The sequence below is a fragment of the Meriones unguiculatus genome, chromosome 15 (assembly GCF_030254825.1).
Source record: "Meriones unguiculatus strain TT.TT164.6M chromosome 15, Bangor_MerUng_6.1, whole genome shotgun sequence".
In the NCBI taxonomy this organism is placed as follows: domain Eukaryota; kingdom Metazoa; phylum Chordata; class Mammalia; order Rodentia; family Muridae; genus Meriones; species Meriones unguiculatus.
Genome location: NC_083362.1, coordinates 865,038 through 879,836, shown reverse-complemented (window position 1 = coordinate 879,836; position 14,799 = coordinate 865,038). Strand labels below are relative to the sequence as shown.

Here is a 14,799-nt window from a genome sequence, read left to right as displayed (position 1 = left end):
CACAGCACAGCACAGCACACAGCACACAGCACAGCACACAGCACAGCACAGCACAGCACAGCACAGCACAGCACAGCACACAGCACAGCACAGCACACAGCACAGCACAGCACACAGCACAGCACAGCACAGCACAGCACAGCACAGCACAGCACACAGCACAGCACACAGCACACAGCACAGCACACAGCACAGCACAGCACAGCACACAGCACACAGCACAGCACACAGCACACAGCACAGCACAGCACACAGCACAGCACACAGCACAGCACACAGCACAGCACACAGCACACAGCACAGCACACAGCACAGCACAGCACAGCACAGCACAGCACACAGCACACAGCACAGCACACAGCACAGCACACAGCACAGCACACAGCACACAGCACAGCACAGCACACAGCACACAGCACAGCACAGCACAGCACAGCACACAGCACAGCACACAGCACACAGCACAGCACACAGCACAGCACACAGCACACAGCACACAGCACAGCACACAGCACAGCACAGCACAGCACAGCACACAGCACACAGCACAGCACAGCACAGCACACAGCACAGCACAGCACAGCACACAGCACAGCACAGCACACAGCACACAGCACAGCACACAGCACAGCACACAGCACAGCACACAGCACACAGCACAGCACACAGCACAGCACAGCACAGCACAGCACAGCACACAGCACACAGCACAGCACACAGCACAGCACACAGCACAGCACACAGCACACAGCACAGCACAGCACACAGCACACAGCACAGCACAGCACAGCACAGCACACAGCACAGCACACAGCACAGCACACAGCACAGCACAGCACAGCACACAGCACAGCACACAGCACAGCACACAGCACAGCACAGCACACAGCACAGCACACAGCACAGCACACAGCACAGCACAGCACAGCACACAGCACACAGCACACAGCACACAGCACAGCACACAGCACACAGCACAGCACAGCACACAGCACAGCACACAGCACAGCACAGCACACAGCACAGCACAGCACACAGCACAGCACAGCACACAGCACACAGCACAGCACACAGCACACAGCACAGCACAGCACAGCACAGCACAGCACACAGCACAGCACACAGCACACAGCACAGCACACAGCACAGCACAGCACACAGCACAGCACAGCACACAGCACAGCACAGCACACAGCACAGCACACAGCACACAGCACAGCACACAGCACAGCACAGCACACAGCACACAGCACAGCACACAGCACACAGCACAGCACACAGCACACAGCACACAGCACAGCACACAGCACACAGCACACAGCACAGCACAGCACACAGCACAGCACACAGCACAGCACAGCACAGCACAGCACACAGCACAGCACACAGCACACAGCACACAGCACAGCACAGCACAGCACACAGCACACAGCACAGCACACAGCACACAGCACACAGCACACAGCACACAGCACACAGCACACAGCACAGCACACAGCACAGCACACAGCACACAGCACAGCACACAGCACACAGCACAGCACACAGCACAGCACACAGCACAGCACACAGCACACAGCACAGCACACAGCACAGCACACAGCACACAGCACAGCACACAGCACAGCACACAGCACAGCACACAGCACAGCACAGCACAGCACAGCACACAGCACACAGCACAGCACACAGCACACAGCACAGCACACAGCACAGCACACAGCACACAGCACAGCACAGCACACAGCACAGCACACAGCACAGCACACAGCACAGCACAGCACAGCACAGCACACAGCACAGCACACAGCACAGCACACAGCACAGCACACAGCACACAGCACAGCACACAGCACAGCACAGCACAGCACACAGCACAGCACACAGCACAGCACACAGCACAGCACACAGCACACAGCACAGCACACAGCACAGCACACAGCACAGCACACAGCACACAGCACAGCACACAGCACAGCACACAGCACAGCACACAGCACAGCACACAGCACAGCACACAGCACACAGCACAGCACACAGCACACAGCACACAGCACACAGCACAGCACAGCACACAGCACACAGCACACAGCACACAGCACAGCACACAGCACAGCACACAGCACACAGCACACAGCACAGCACACAGCACACAGCACAGCACAGCACACAGCACACAGCACACAGCACAGCACAGCACACAGCACAGCACACAGCACACAGCACACAGCACAGCACACAGCACACAGCACAGCACAGCACAGCACACAGCACAGCACACAGCACACAGCACAGCACACAGCACACAGCACAGCACAGCACACAGCACAGCACAGCACAGCACACAGCACACAGCACACAGCACACAGCACACAGCACAGCACAGCACACAGCACACAGCACACAGCACAGCACACAGCACACAGCACACAGCACAGCACACAGCACACAGCACACAGCACACAGCACAGCACAGCACAGCACACAGCACACAGCACACAGCACACAGCACACAGCACACAGCACAGCACAGCACAGCACAGCACAGCACACAGCACACAGCACAGCACACAGCACAGCACAGCACAGCACACAGCACAGCACAGCACACAGCACAGCACACAGCACACAGCACAGCACAGCACAGCACACAGCACAGCACACAGCACACAGCACAGCACACAGCACACAGCACAGCACAGCACACAGCACAGCACAGCACAGCACACAGCACACAGCACACAGCACACAGCACACAGCACAGCACAGCACACAGCACACAGCACACAGCACAGCACACAGCACACAGCACACAGCACAGCACACAGCACACAGCACACAGCACACAGCACAGCACAGCACAGCACACAGCACACAGCACACAGCACACAGCACACAGCACACAGCACAGCACAGCACAGCACAGCACAGCACACAGCACACAGCACAGCACACAGCACAGCACAGCACAGCACACAGCACAGCACAGCACACAGCACAGCACACAGCACACAGCACACAGCACAGCACAGCACACAGCACAGCACACAGCACACAGCACAGCACACAGCACAGCACACAGCACACAGCACAGCACACAGCACACAGCACACAGCACACAGCACAGCACAGCACACAGCACACAGCACAGCACAGCACACAGCACAGCACACAGCACAGCACACAGCACACAGCACACAGCACACAGCACAGCACAGCACAGCACACAGCACAGCACAGCACACAGCACAGCACACAGCACAGCACACAGCACACAGCACAGCACACAGCACAGCACACAGCACAGCACAGCACACAGCACACAGCACACAGCACACAGCACAGCACACAGCACACAGCACACAGCACAGCACAGCACACAGCACAGCACACAGCACAGCACAGCACACAGCACAGCACACAGCACACAGCACAGCACACAGCACACAGCACACAGCACACAGCACAGCACACAGCACAGCACACAGCACAGCACACAGCACAGCACACAGCACAGCACACAGCACAGCACACAGCACAGCACAGCACACAGCACAGCACACAGCACACAGCACACAGCACAGCACACAGCACACAGCACAGCACACAGCACACAGCACACAGCACACAGCACAGCACACAGCACACAGCACACAGCACACAGCACAGCACAGCACACAGCACACAGCACAGCACACAGCACAGCACACAGCACACAGCACAGCACAGCACACAGCACACAGCACACAGCACAGCACAGCACACAGCACAGCACACAGCACAGCACAGCACACAGCACACAGCACACAGCACACAGCACAGCACACAGCACACAGCACACAGCACACAGCACAGCACACAGCACACAGCACACAGCACAGCACACAGCACACAGCACAGCACAGCACACAGCACACAGCACACAGCACACAGCACAGCACACAGCACACAGCACAGCACAGCACACAGCACACAGCACACAGCACAGCACACAGCACACAGCACAGCACAGCACACAGCACACAGCACACAGCACACAGCACAGCACACAGCACACAGCACACAGCACAGCACAGCACACAGCACAGCACACAGCACACAGCACAGCACACAGCACAGCACACAGCACAGCACACAGCACACAGCACAGCACACAGCACACAGCACAGCACACAGCACACAGCACAGCACACAGCACACAGCACACAGCACACAGCACAGCACACAGCACACAGCACAGCACAGCACACAGCACACAGCACAGCACACAGCACACAGCACACAGCACACAGCACACAGCACACAGCACAGCACACAGCACACAGCACAGCACAGCACACAGCACACAGCACAGCACAGCACACAGCACAGCACACAGCACAGCACAGCACAGCACAGCACACAGCACAGCACACAGCACAGCACACAGCACAGCACAGCACAGCACACAGCACACAGCACACAGCACAGCACACAGCACAGCACACAGCACAGCACACAGCACAGCACAGCACAGCACACAGCACACAGCACACAGCACAGCACACAGCACAGCACAGCACAGCACAGCACACAGCACAGCACACAGCACAGCACACAGCACAGCACAGCACACAGCACAGCACACAGCACACAGCACACAGCACAGCACACAGCACAGCACACAGCACAGCACAGCACACAGCACAGCACACAGCACACAGCACACAGCACAGCACACAGCACAGCACACAGCACAGCACAGCACACAGCACACAGCACAGCACACAGCACAGCACAGCACACAGCACACAGCACAGCACACAGCACACAGCACACAGCACAGCACACAGCACACAGCACAGCACACAGCACAGCACACAGCACACAGCACAGCACACAGCACAGCACACAGCACAGCACACAGCACACAGCACAGCACAGCACAGCACACAGCACAGCACACAGCACACAGCACACAGCACAGCACACAGCACACAGCACAGCACACAGCACACAGCACACAGCACAGCACACAGCACACAGCACAGCACACAGCACAGCACAGCACACAGCACAGCACACAGCACACAGCACAGCACAGCACACAGCACAGCGCAGCACACAGCACAGCACAGCACACAGCACAGCACACAGCACAGCACACAGCACACAGCACACAGCACACAGCACAGCACACAGCACAGCACAGCACAGCACAGCACACAGCACAGCACACAGCACAGCACAGCACAGCACACAGCACAGCACACAGCACAGCACAGCACACAGCACACAGCACACAGCACAGCACAGCACACAGCACACAGCACAGCACACAGCACACAGCACAGCACACAGCACACAGCACACAGCACAGCACACAGCACAGCACACAGCACACAGCACACAGCACAGCACAGCACACAGCACAGCACACAGCACACAGCACACAGCACAGCACACAGCACAGCACACAGCACAGCACAGCACAGCACAGCACACAGCACACAGCACACAGCACAGCACACAGCACAGCACACAGCACAGCACAGCACACAGCACAGCACACAGCACAGCACACAGCACAGCACACAGCACAGCACAGCACACAGCACAGCACACAGCACAGCACACAGCACACAGCACAGCACACAGCACAGCACAGCACACAGCACAGCACACAGCACAGCACACAGCACAGCACACAGCACAGCACACAGCACACAGCACAGCACACAGCACAGCACAGCACAGCACACAGCACAGCACAGCACACAGCACAGCACACAGCACAGCACAGCACACAGCACAGCACAGCACACAGCACAGCACACAGCACAGCACAGCACACAGCACAGCACAGCACACAGCACAGCACACAGCACACAGCACACAGCACAGCACACAGCACACAGCACACAGCACAGCACACAGCACAGCACACAGCACACAGCACAGCACACAGCACAGCACACAGCACAGCACACAGCACACAGCACACAGCACAGCACACAGCACACAGCACACAGCACAGCACAGCACACAGCACACAGCACACAGCACACAGCACAGCACACAGCACAGCACACAGCACAGCACACAGCACAGCACACAGCACAGCACACAGCACAGCACACAGCACACAGCACACAGCACACAGCACAGCACAGCACAGCACACAGCACACAGCACACAGCACAGCACAGCACAGCACACAGCACACAGCACACAGCACACAGCACACAGCACAGCACACAGCACAGCACAGCACACAGCACACAGCACAGCACAGCACAGCACACAGCACAGCACAGCACACAGCACACAGCACACAGCACAGCACAGCACACAGCACAGCACAGCACACAGCACAGCACACAGCACAGCACACAGCACAGCACACAGCACAGCACAGCACAGCACACAGCACAGCACACAGCACAGCACAGCACAGCACAGCACACAGCACAGCACACACAGACACACACACACGCGCACACACACGCACATGGACAGGTACACGGTAACCCGGCCTCCTGTGCTCCCTCCTCAGTTTCCCTGTGCTTCAACCCGAGTGCCACCCACGTGCAAAACCTTTCCGTTTCCGCCAGCCCGGAAGGTGCGTGAGCTGACGGGAGCGGGGCAGGGAGGGGGGAGGAGGGGGAGGGGGGGCAGGGAGGAGGAGGGAGGGGAGGAGCCCGGCGGTGCTCCCGCTCTCCTGACCCTGGCTGTCCGCCCGCCCGCAGAGGAATGCCGGAGGAAGGCTGGCGAGGACTTTGCTCAGTTCGTCACGCTGGAGGAGAAGGAGGGCACGTGGGCGTGCGTCACGCCGTGCTCCGCGGGCTACAAGGCCTCCATGGCGTGCAGACACGGCAAGTGCCAGCTGCAGCGAGGCGGCCCCCAGTGCCTGTGAGTGCGGGGCTTGGGCGCCGGCGGGGCGGACGCCCCAGGGGGGCGGGGAGCACGGGGTCACCGTGGGGTCACAGCAGGGGCAGAAGTGAGAAGCCGGCTGAGCGAGGGGGGGCCGGGCACACGGGGCCGGGGCACACGGGGCACACGGGGCCGGGGCACACGGGGCACACGGGGCCGGGGCACACGGGGCACACGGGACCGGGGCACACGGGGCCGGGGCACACGGGATCGGGCACACGGGGCACACGGGATCGGGCACACGGGGCACACGGGGCCGGGCACACGGGGCACACGGGGCCGGGGCACACGGGGCCGGGGCACACGGGGCACACGGGATCGGGCACACGGGGCACACGGGGCCGGGCACACGGGATCGGGCACACGGGGCCGGGGCACACGGGGCACACGGGGCCGGGGCACACGGGGCACACGGGGCCGGGGCACACGGGGCACACGGGGCCGGGGCACACGGGGCACACGGGATCGGGCACACGGGGCACACGGGGCCGGGCACACGGGGCACACGGGGCCGGGCACACGGGGCACACGGGGCCGGGCACACGGGGCACACGGGGCCGGGCACACGGGGCACACGGGATCGGGCACACGGGGCACACGGGATCGGGCACACGGGGCACACGGGGCCGGGCACACGGGGCCCACGGGATCGGGCACACGGGGCACACGGGGCACACGGGGCCGGGGCACACGGGGCACACGGGATCGGGCACACGGGGCACACGGGGCCGGGGCACACGGGGCACACGGGATCGGGCACACGGGGCACACGGGGCCGGGCACACGGGGCACACGGGATCGGGCACACGGGGCACACGGGGCCGGGGCACACGGGATCGGGCACACGGGGCACACGGGGCCGGGCACACGGGGCACACGGGGCCGGGCACACGGGGCCCACGGGATCGGGCACACGGGGCCGGGCACACGGGGCACACGGGGCCGGGGCACACGGGGCCGGGGCACACGGGGCACGGGCACACGGGGGTCGGGCACACGGGGCACACGGGGCACAGCGTGAGTGCTCCCTCCCTCGCTCCCTCCCTGGCAGCTGCCTGAGCACCGACACGCACTGGTACACGGGCCCCGCGTGCAGCCAGGCCGTGCAGAAGAGCCTGGTCTTCGGGCTCGGGGGCGCCGCGGCGGCCGTGCTCCTGGTCATCACCGTCATCCTGCTGGTGCTCTCCGTGCGCTTCCGGCGGGAGGCTCGAAGGTGAGGCGGCTCCTCCGCACGCGCGTGCTCCCCTCCCTCCTCCCCGGGGGCGGCTCTCGGGGTCCTGACTCGCCTGCTCGCCTCCAGGCAACGGTCCCCGCGTGTCCGAGATGTGCGCGTGGGGCGAGGACGGCAGCGAGCCCGCGGGGGCCTACCACAACGTCGGCTTTGAGCGCAGCGAAGGTACACGGCCGGGGGGAGGGCGGGAGGGCGGGAGGGCAGCCGCTCGGGAATCGCCTGGCACCATCCGGGCACCCTCCTCCCGCACCTTCCCGTGTCGGGGCGCACGCCTGTGACAGAGGCTGGCGATGCCCCGAGGCCCCCGCGGGGTGCGCTCCGGGAGGGCTGGGCCGTGGAGCGCGGCCCCCGGACACGCGTGGCCCCTGACCCTCGAGGCCCCTGACACGCGCCCCCTGACCCTCGAGGCCCCTGACACGCGCCCCCTGACCCTCGAGGCCCCTGACACGCGCCCCCTGACCCTCGAGGCCCCTGACACGCGCCCCCCTGACCCTCGAGGCCCCTGACACGCGCCCCCTGACCCTCGAGGCCCCTGACACGGGGCCCCTGACCCTCGAGGCCCCTGACACGCGCCCCCTGACCCTCGAGGCCCCTGACACGCGCCCCCCTGACCCTCGAGGCCCCTGACACGCGCCCCCTGACCCTCGAGGCCCCTGACACGCGCCCCCTGACCCTCGAGGCCCCTGACACGCGCCTCCCCCGCCCGCAGAGCGAGGAGAGCGACATCCCGCTGGGCTCCGTGTACAGCACCTTCCAGCCCACGCTCACGCGCGTGAACCCCGCCAGAAAGGTGAGCGCGCAGCCCCCCCCGCCGGGCCCCAGGGCCGCGGGCACACGCACGGCGCGGGCACACGCGCGGGCGAACGCTCGCTCTGCCCTGAGAACCCAGATTCTGACCGGGTCCGGCGTGCCCCGAGCCCCGGGCGTTTGCCGGCAGTGTAGGCCCGCGAGTGAGGGCCGGGCTAGCCTGAGCTACAGCCGGGGTCGGGGAGGTCGGTGATGGCGTCCCATGGCCGTGGCCCAGCACCGAGGCCGAGGAGGCCTGAGAGTGGGAGATCGGCTGCGCCTCCCCGACACCCGGCCGCGCGGGAAGCAGCTTCCGTGAGCCCGTTCCCGGGTGCCCCGCGCCCCCCCCCGTGCCCCTCCCCGCGCCCCCCCTCACCCCCCGTGACCCCCCCACCCCCCGTACCCCCCCCACCCCCGTGCTCCCCCGTGCCCCCCTCGCCCCCTCATCTCCCCGTGACCCCCCGTGCCCCCCCACCCCCCGTGCCCCCCCACCCCCGTGCTCCCCCGTGCCCCCCTCGCCCCCCCCTCACCCCCCCTCATTCCCCCCGTGACCCCCTCACCCCCCCCCCCCCGGCTTCTCTCCCCAGATCCAGATCGCGAGGCCCCAGGTGGTCATGACGTCGCTGTGAGCTGCCGGGGACTCCCCAGGGCGGGCCGCGAACCCGCGGACAGCGCGCGCCTCGGCCCAGCTTAACTGAGAGAAGCCGCTGCGGAGCCCGAGTAAACGGTGTCGCTCACTGTTAGGCTGTGTCTCGCTTTAACCCTGCGCGCCGCGTCCGAGCGCCCAACGCCGGGGCCCCGCCCCCGCCCGCGAGGCCCCGCCCCAGACCCCGCCCCCTCCGGCTTCCCCGCGCGTCCGCGTCAGCCCGCTGCGCTGTGCCCGAGCCCCGGCCGAGGGCCCCCGGGGTCCGCCCGTCCGCGCCTCACACGGGGGCAGCGAGCGCCTCACGCCCGGGCCCCGGGGTCGCCCGAGTGAGTCTGGATTTCCTGTGCGCTGCCCCCCCCTCGCCCATCTGTGAGAGGGGGCGGGACGGGGTCACACACACACACACACACACACACACCTGGGGCGGGAGGGGTCACACACACACACACACACACACACACACACACCTGGGGCGGGAGGGGTCACACACACACACACACACACCCGGGACAGGAGGGGTCACACACCCGGGACTGGGGTCACACACCGTTGTGAGCTGCCTCGTGGGGGCCCAATAACCACCGGGCCGCGTCTCCAGCCCCGAACCCTGTGTGTGTGTGTGTGTGTGTGTGTCTGGTGTGGTCTGTGTGATGTATGTGTGTGTGTGCTGTGTGTGGTGTGTGTTTACAGCCAGCGTGTCAGCGTGGCCGGGAGCACCAGGCAGCCTCCTGTGTGCTGTCCTTGAACTCGTGGCCCCGCGGAACGGCTGCTCCCCCTGTCGGTTTCCGCTCTTCCCCGAGTGCACGGACTCCCGCCTCCGGCTACACCGCCCAATCCAGGCGAGCCCTTGCGCTGCCGCCGCTCGAGGGCAGTGAGCCTCTGGGCGCCGCTCACCCGCCACATGCCACACGCCACACCCCGGGTCACCCCTCTGCTCACACCCTGCCACCCCGTGGGTGAGGCCTGCCGGGAGACCCTGCCTGAGGCCAGGCAGCACACGTAGAGACTCGGACGCCATCTAGTGGCGCTGACATCCGCCCTCAGAACTGTAAAGACCTCCAGGGCGCGTGCGGGTTGCGAAAGTGCGCCAAGCCCCTGCCCAGGCCCGGGCCGTCAGACGGGGTGAAGAGTGAGCAGCCAATCAGGGGATGACACGTCACTTAGGACCAGGGCTTATATAAACAGCGCCCCTGCCCGGGGGTCGCCCGCGCCCGCGAGGTGGCCGGGCCCGCGGCTCGCTCCTCCTTTCATCGCTTGACTGTAATAAAGCCTGTTGCAGAAGGGTCCTTGTGTCCGCGTGCGTTCCTGCGGGCCAGACGATCACGCGGCTCTCAACACGTGCCCGTGTCGGTGAAGGTGAGCGTCCACAGTTGTGGTCCTGCGCCCTAGCCGTGGCCTCCGTCAGCACAGAGCTCGGGAGAGAGCGCAAAGAGGCGGCTGTCGCGGCGCCACCAGGCGGCTGGCTCGCCCGGCCCGCGGCTCCTGCTGCACCTCTGGTGCTCAACAGAAAGGGGGAGATTGAACCAAAGGAAGCCTCGGCGGGGCGGGGCGCATGAGTGAGAGTCGGGAGCCGTGGGGCCTCTGTAACCGGGTTTTAGGCCTGGGCTAGCCTGGGGTGTACAAACTGTCAGAAAAGGGCAGGGATGGAAGGGTTAGAGGGTCGAGGAGGGGACAGGACAGAAAAGAAAAACCTGGAAGCCGGTAGTGGGGGCGATGCCTGTGACCCCAGCCTGGTCTACAGAGTGAGTCCAGGACAGCCAGGGCTACACAGAGAAACCCTGTCTCAGGGGGAAAAGAAGAAGAAAGAATGAAGGAGGAAGGAAGGGAGGGAGGAAGGAGAGAAAGAAAGGAAGGAGAGGAAGGAAGGAAGGAAGGAAGGAAGGAAGGAAGGAAGGAAGGAAGAAGAGGAAGGAGAGGGAGGAAGGAAGGAGAGGAAAGAAGAAGAGGAAGGAGAGGGAGGAAGGAAGGAAGAAAGGAAGGAGAGGAAGGAAGGAAGGAGAGGGAGGAAGGAAGAAAGGAAGGAGAGGAAGGAAGGAAGGAGAGGGAGGAAGGAAGAAAGGAAGGAGAGGAAGGAAGGAAAGAGAGGGAGGAAGGAAGGAACGAGAGGGAGGAAGGAAAGAGAGGGAGGAAGGAAGGAAAAAGGAGAGGAAGGAAGGAAGGAGAGGAAAGAAGGAAGGAAGGAAGAAAGGAGAGGAAGGAAGAAGAGGAAGGAGAGGAAAGAAGGAGAGGAAGGAGAGGGAGGAAGGAAGGAAGGAAGAAGAGGAAGGAAAGGAAGGAAGGAGAGGAAGGAAGGAAGAAAGAAAGAGGAAGGAGAGGAAGGAAGAAGAGGAAGGAGAGGAAGAAGAGGGAGGAAGGAAGGAAGGAAGAAAGGAGAGGAAGGAAGAAGAGGAAGGAGAGGGAGGAAGGAAGGAGAGGAAGGAAGGAAGGAAGGAAGGAAGGAAGGAAGGAAGGAGAGGGAGGAAGGAAGGGAGAGGAAGGAAGGAAAAAGAGGAAGGAAGGAAGGAAGGAGGAAAGAAGGGAAAAGGGAGTAGTGGAGGTCTGCAGAGATGCCCTGGGCCCCTCCTGGTCTGGAATGGCATCTGCAGAGCCACCCAAACCCTAGACCCTTACAGGAAACGGGATGACGAGCTGGCTGTGGGGGACTGTGAGTGGCTGTGGGGACTGTGGGGGGGGCTCCTGGGCCAACAAGGTAAAGCATGGCTCCCCGGCCATGCCCCCGCAGCCATGCCCCCGCGGCCGTGGTCCCCCGCGGCCGTGGCCCCGCAGCCGTGGCTCTGCAGCCGTGGCTCCCTGGCCGTGGTCCCGCGGCCGTGGTCCCGCAGCCGTGGCTCTGCAGCCGTGGTCCCCCGCGGCCGTGGCCCCGCAGCCGTGGCTCTGCAGCCGTGGCTCCCTGGCCGTGGTCCCGCAGCCGTGGCTCCCTGGCCGTGGCTCTGCAGCCGTGGTCCCGCAGCCGTGGCTCCCTGGCCGTGGCTCTGCAGCCGTGGTCCCGCAGCCGTGGCTCTGCAGCCGTGGTCCCGCAGCCGTGGCTCTGCAGCCGTGGTCCCGCAGCCGTGGCTCTGCAGCCGTGGTCCCGCAGCCGTGGTCCCGCAGCCGTGGCTCTGCAGCCGTGGTCCCGCAGCCGTGGCTCTGCAGCCGTGGTCCCGCAGCCGTGGCTCCCTGGCCGTGGCCCCGCAGCCGTGGTCCCACAGCCGTGGCTCCCTGGCCGTGGCTCTGCAGCCGTGGTCCCGCAGCCGTGGTCCCGCAGCCGTGGCTCCCTGGCCGTGGCTCTGCAGCCGTGGTCCCGCAGCCGTGGCTCCCTGGCCGTGGCTCTGCAGCCGTGGCTCCCTGGCCGTGGCTCTGCAGCCGTGGTCCCGCAGCCGTGGCTCCCTGGCCGTGGCTCTGCAGCCGTGGTCCCGCAGCCGTGGCTCTGCAGCCGTGGTCCCGCAGCCGTGGTCCCGCAGCCGTGGCTCTGCAGCCGTGGTCCCGCAGCCGTGGTCCCGCAGCCGTGGCTCCCTGGCCGTGGCTCTGCAGCCGTGGTCCCACAGCCGTGGTCCCGCAGCCGTGGCTCCCTGGCCGTGGCCCCCGCAGCTGTGCCCCCGCGGCCGTGGCTCTGCAGCCGTGGTCCCCCGGCCATGCCCCCCGCAGCCATGCCCCCGCAGCCATGCCCCTGCAGCCGTGGCTCCCCAGCCGTGGCTCCCCGGCCGTGGCTCTCTGCACTTGCGGCAGGGGTGAAGCCACACTCTCAGCAGGCCACTGAGGACTCTGCTCCAGCTCCTGTCTCGTCCTAAGCCTGCTGGGCCGCCATCTTGTCTCCATCCCACGTGGAGCCTCAGTCACTGCCTCAGGCACACGTGGGCGCTCCCTGAAGGTCACACCCAAGCCCGACCTGACGAGGACACAGGTGGCCTCGGGAGCCACACGGGCATCGGGCTGCGACCAGGAGCAGCAGCTGACAGCGACGACCACAGCGCGGCAGCCCACAAGCAGGCGCAGGAAGCCACACTGCCGCCGGCTCCTGCCGACCTTCAGTGCAGAGCCCCGGGCGGGTACCCAAGTGTGAGAGGGGAAGCCGAGGGGAGCCGGGCCTTAACTAATCAAGATGGCGACCGCGCGGCTCTGAGAGCTGAGCTTGGTGGCCTGTGTGCACAGTGCCCGGCTGGTGTGGAGGCCGTGCCCAGCCCGCCTTTGGGGCAGCTGCGAGGACGGTCTTCCTGCTGGCCGGCGTCCGGCGGGGGCCCGCTCTGCAGGCTCTCTTCTCAGTGTGGGTGTGGGGGGGTCTGCGTGTGTCAGTGTGTGTGTGCGTCATTGTCTGCGTGTGTCAGTCATTGTCTGTGTGTTGTCAGTGTGTATGTGTTGTCAGTTTGTGTGTCTCTGTGTGTGTATTCAGTGTGTGTGTCTGTGTGTGTCAGTGTGTGTGTGTGTGTCATTGTCTGTGTGTTGTCAGTGTGTGTGTGTCTGTGTGTGTGTATTGTCAGTGTGTGTCTGTGTGTTGTCAGTTTGTGTGTGTCTGTGTGTGTGTCTGGGGGGCACACCCGCCCTGTGCTCCGCAGGGGCCGTTCTCCAAGGCGCACACCTTTCTCCTCTGTTAGAAACTCGGTACCTCAGGCCTGGAACTTGCCGCATCCTGAGGTTGGCTTTGAACTCGTGGGTTTGCAACCTCCGCGTCCCAGCGGTGGCTGGTGCGAACGTGCCAGTGGGCGGGGTGGGCCGGGTGTGGTGCTGCCCGCACCTCTGCCCTCGCGAGCCGGCTGCCCGCGCCCCTTCCGGGACACCTGGTTTCTCCCGAGAATGGCTGCTTCTCTCCTTTGGTTTTCTGAGCTCCAAGCTCGGAAGACGGGTGTGTGGCTCAGAGACCAGGCCCGGGGTGGCGTGCTTGCTGACGGCTGGGGCTGCCCCGGCCTGTGACCCCTAACCCTCCCCCTAACCGTCCCCCACTGTCCCCCTCATCGTCCCCCCACTGTCCACTCTTACCATCTGTCCCCCCACTGTCCCCCTTACTGTCCTCCTTACTGTCCCCCACTGTTCCCTCACCATCCCCCACTGTCCCCCTTACTGTCCCCACCACTGTCTCCCTCACTATCCCCCTCATCGTCCCCCACTGTCCCCTGGCGGTCTCCCTATTGTCCCCCTCGCCATCCCCCACAGTCCCCCTCATCGTCCCCACTGTCCCCCGCATTGTTCCCCACTGTCCCCCTTACTGTCCCCCCCACTGTCCCCCTCACTGTCCCCCACTGTCCCCATGGCG

General features: G+C 64.7%; 1 long non-coding RNA gene across 1 annotated transcript; it reads left to right on the top strand.

Annotated features, from left to right (window-relative positions):
- The first annotated feature begins 8,768 nt into the window (after nucleotides 1-8,768).
- LOC110544796 (uncharacterized) lies at nucleotides 8,769-9,672 on the top strand. The gene is made up of 2 exons (XR_009586341.1): nucleotides 8,769-8,933; nucleotides 9,517-9,672. It is a non-coding gene; the product is annotated as an uncharacterized LOC110544796 (long non-coding RNA).
- Nucleotides 9,673-14,799: the final 5,127 nt, after the last annotated feature.